This window comes from Micromys minutus (genome assembly GCF_963924665.1).
Source record: "Micromys minutus genome assembly, chromosome: 17".
NCBI lineage: Eukaryota > Metazoa > Chordata > Mammalia > Rodentia > Muridae > Micromys > Micromys minutus.
The window spans coordinates 18,111,209-18,116,183 of NC_137952.1; positions in this window are offsets into that span (position 1 = coordinate 18,111,209).

Here is a 4,975-nt window from a genome sequence, read left to right on the forward strand (position 1 = left end):
TTCCTACTATGACTTTGGGAAGCACCACAGTTACTGAGCTTCATACTTTCTTCATCTGTCTATGGGGGAAAATGTAAAGTTTAATAACAGAAAATCTCGATTCAACTATCACATACTAAAACATAGTTGTATTTCAAAATTAAGGTGAGTTACTCTGGATATCTAACTCAGTGTCCTGAAACCCAGTAATTTAAGTTTATTCATGCTTTTCATGGCTCTACTCCCAGCCCAACCAACACACACCACAGTTAGTAAGTCTAGCTTTAATTTTCCAAATCTATAGTTCCATGCCCTTGGTGACTATGTTCATAACCATAGTTTAATGGATAAGTCAAGGTCTCTTTCGTTGTTAATCTTTCCATGTTTTCAGGAAAGATCTGGTAACTTAGAGGAGGATTTAATAAGTAGATGAATCTTAAATATTTAAGGGGTTAGCCTCAGTGATTTCATAATGATTTTTATGGTATTTCCCTTGAAGTAGACAAGTGTTTCCAGATGGGATCATGTCTTTTCAGACCCTCCTTTTCAACTCTCTATACATAGGACTTTTGAGTTTCCTTTCTTTTATCTGTCCATGCCTGGCCTGCCAGAATACAGAATTCCTATAACATGTGTTGTCCAATTTAGCCACATCTAAGTATAGCATGAAGTTATGTTTATGCCCTATAAGAATCTTACAGAGAAGTACTACCCAATGAATAAGGAAACAATTTTTTTCCCATCAAGAAGAGACCTTACTTAATGATTTCAAAGGCTGTGAATGACACAGTTCAAGGCCAAACTAGACCTTGGAAATCATGCAGCATGGATTTGAAAACATCCTTGTCATTCTGCTCACTGGGGAAGTTTTTTGTTTACTTACTATTTTTCCATGTTAATTACTTTCTCTAGTTTTCAGCAGTGTTTGGGGTCAATTCATTTGATACTAAACCTTTTTATTTTTTTCCAAAGAAAAGTGAAGGCAGGAGTAACCAAGAAACTTCAATAAACACAATTAAACATAAAATGCTTATAGAGATAGTAGGATTGACCTCATCCAATTAAAATTATTAATAGAAAAATATGTCAGTATCAGATCTGATCCTACTGCCTCTGTTCCCACTTGTGTAATGAGGATTAGTTTGCATTTCCTGACAAGAATAGATGTGAAGTCACATTTCTGCCTCACTTTTGTCCCCTTGAAACATTGCGATGGGATGTTTATTAGGCAATAAACCAAAGGAATTAAGAATTAGACTCACTCAAAATTAACTTTTCATCCACACAGTAATGACATTTCTTTTCTTCATAGTTTTTTTTCCTTCCTTTTAATGGTAGAGAAAACATTGGTATCAAAAACTTAGAACGAATTTTTGCTCCCATAAAAGTCTCTTATATCTAAAATCCAACTGTAAGAAAAAAAATACATTCCTCATTTTATCAAGATCTGCTTTTGGGCATAAAATGACAGTAATCTAGAGTTTTGACAGGGACCTGTAGTACGGGATACTCAGGAGTCCAAGTCCAAAGTGAATTTGAGCTAAATTGTGACACCTGGCCAAAAATAAAGAGAAAAAGAATCTTTGTTTAAAAATTTGATCATAAGCCCCCAAAACTAGTTGAATCTGTTACCAGAATTAAAACTTTTAAAAGGAATTCATAACTTCCTGTGAAGTGCAGGCAGTTGATCCATTTTGGCCCTGATGTTCTCCAGTGTAAGGGAGAGGAAGTTATTATGACACAGGCAACTATTCTAAGTCTGGCCTTTTACTGTTCATGTATTTTCACAGTCACAGATCAGAAAGTTTTAAAATACTCAAAAGTGGAAAGAAGTCTACTTGCTCAGATTTATCTGAATTGGTACCTGATCTTCCCTTTCAAAATAGACCTGCCTTTCTGACTTCTTTTTCACAGTGAAAATGCACCACCCTCTGGAAAGGGGAGACACAAACATTCGTGTCTGTAATGTTAAGGGAGAGTGAGAGTAACAAGATCAGCCAGCCAATCAGAGTCTCAGAATGAAATCATGGTGTCTTCAGCAGAAGTGCTAACAGGGCAATCTAGGTTCAGTAGAATAAAGATTTGACCTGAGCAGCAACAGCAATGCCAGCGAAGACATTTGCTTGCAGTGTAGTTTTTAGAAAAGAAATAAATTTCAACAGGTTGCAAAACCTGGGGTCAAAACTCATTCCTAACAAATGTAAAGTTGGAAAGTAGGCATCTGTCTGAAGCTGACTTAAAGTTATTTAATTTTGAAAATTGTGGGTTGGATTCCTCCAGTCCTTTTTAAAGAGATACCAGTAGTTTTAAAGATTGTAATGTAGCCACTTAAGTTATAGTCATAGAAGAAATCATGGTTGTGTTCAGCCTAGGAAGAAGCAGCACTTTTCAGGTAAGCCTAGCTTCGTGTCCTCTGTTGCTGTTTCCCCTGCACATTCCATGTAGATTAGGTATTTCACAGTAAACTCCAACATCTGTGCTGTCGGATCCTTTGTACTGACCTCATGCTCCACCAAGCTGTCAGAGGGGCAAAGCTAACTGTAAGTGGTGCTCTGAAAGTGTACATATCATTGAATAACTTGACTATCCAGACCGACAGTTTGTAAAGGGACTCTGAAGAGTCTTGAATGCTGATGACTTCCCTTTACTGAAGGGCAAAGAGTAAAAGGAAGAGGCATATCTAGCTTGAGTTTCTGAGGTCTTTGAAGGTGGATCTCTGCTATGTTCACTTGGTTGAATTACTAAGAGGGATCGAGTCTCCAGTTCTTCACTTATAAAACAGAAATGATTTCTGTCTGTAGTCTTTGGAAGCTCTCAAGTAACAAATGTTAGTAAGTTCGATTTGTAAACGATCAGCCCTTAGATAAATGAATCTCAGTATACAACACTATTGATAACCACCAACATCTGGGGAAGGGAATGGTTCATACCTCCTTTCCTCTGGCAAATTTAATGTTTAAACATTTATAGATGGCCATACAGCAGTGCCTTAACAATGGTTAAGTCATTTAGATTCCACAAACACCCACATTCACACGCACAGACCCACAGAAGTTGAGGGGCAAGAGTCTAATACTCACTTCTGCCTCTTCTATGAGTCACATATGTCAATCTTCCATGGTGACTTGAGATTGTCTGTAAAGGAATTGCTTATTAAAATGCCTCAGAAATACTAAAGGCCAGCATTAGAAGAAGGAACCTCCCTTTTAATCTTCAGACAGGTGATTATGTTAGCCAGAGGCTGTGGTACCACGCTCAATACTGCCCTCTTGTTCTTTTCTTTTCCCTAAAATAGATAGATAGATAGATAGATAGATAGATAGATAGATAGATAGATAGATAGATAAAGATCTGCCCTAGCCTTTATTTATTGGCTGGATTAGAGGAGCAGGAATTAACAAATCAGGAATCCAGGTAGACACTTAGCAGAGTTTATCATACAGCTAAATGAAAATAGTCCTCCAGAACCTAGTCATGTAACTGATCTCTCAGCCACAGGTTTAAAAAAACAAAACAAACCCAAAGACCACTCACTGTTCCAGAGGAAGGGGGCTCAGTGAGAGCTACTGACCCAACCCCACCCACCCCTCGCCCTAAATCCTGCTTAAAGATTTTTTTTTTAAATGTGTTGTTGCTGCCCAGATGATGAACGGTTTGGCTTCTGTGTGCGTGAATTCGCTAGGACTGGAAGTGAAAACATCTACAGAGCATGCAATGCCCTAGAACGCAATTCTGCTAATAAAAGATGTATCATTTTAAATGCGCGGAATTCTGATTCTGGTAATTCGTGCACTAGAGTGTCTATTTCGAGGCAGAGGAGGTATCATATGACAGCTCACGTCAAGGCAGCGTGGAGCCCTCTCGTGGACTCCCACCCACTTTCCCATTCACCGAGGAGAGGACTGCTCGCGCTGCCGCTCCCCCCACCCACCCCCGGCGAGCTAGCATGAAATCTCCCAGTCTCTGCCTAGATCAAATGGACCTTCTCACTGAAGGCGTGCGAGTATTACCTCCGCCATGCAATTTCCACTATCAATAATTTAACTTCTTTGCTGCAGAACAGGAGTACATATCGGCCACCAAAGACTCGCCCCCCTCCCCCTTTTAACCGAAGAGAAGGGGAAATATATAGTAAGAGTCTAGAACCTTGGGGGCCGGTCTTCCCCAGAGCAGCTGCCTTGATGTTTACTTTGACAAGTAGTGACTGAAAAAGGTGGGTTTCTTTTCTTTCTCTTTCCTCGCCGCCCCCCCTCCCGGTTTGGTCTGCTGGGAAGCATATGGCTTAGTGAGGTCTGTTACTGCCTAGGCTTCCCAGCTCGAAGCAGTAAGTTGGTGTAATGCTATCCGGGGTTATTCATTAATAAAGAATACTGTTATTATCTTGATTGAATTCTATTAGGCAAACTCCGGAGAGGTCAGGGCGCGAACTCTGGTTAAGCTGGTGTGTTTAAGGTAGCGGAGTAAACCATAACCCCGCACACTCTGTAGTTTTATTGTGTGTTCGCTTTTTCTAGCTCTGTGGTGCGGGAAGGTGTGTCTGGGGTAGGGGTGGGGGGATGCACGCCCTCTCCCACAGAACTTGGGTGCTGGAATGAGAAAGATGGGTAGAGTTGCAAAACAGGGGAGAAAGATTTGGGCTCGCTTCCTCCTACTGTAGGGCACACTGAAGGGAGTAGGGTTCTTAGGAACTGGGATTCGACCACCCCTCCTAGCCCAGGGCACCCTGCGGAGACCGCAGCGGGCAGGCACAGAGCTTTGGATTTAAGCAGCTGGCTCCGGGGGAATGGAGAGAAGCCAGTGCAGGGTGGTCAGGGATACCCCGAGGGCTTCCCAGGGCTTAGCCCCCGCAAGGAAAAGGCGCGTCGTCCCCTTTAAGCAGCCGCCCCGAATGGGTATCGGTGGCGCGGTGGAGCAGGGAGGGGATAGGGGCGGCGCTGTCTGACCAATCCAAGCTCAACCGAAGAGCTAAATAATGTCTGACCCCAGTGCCTGGCGC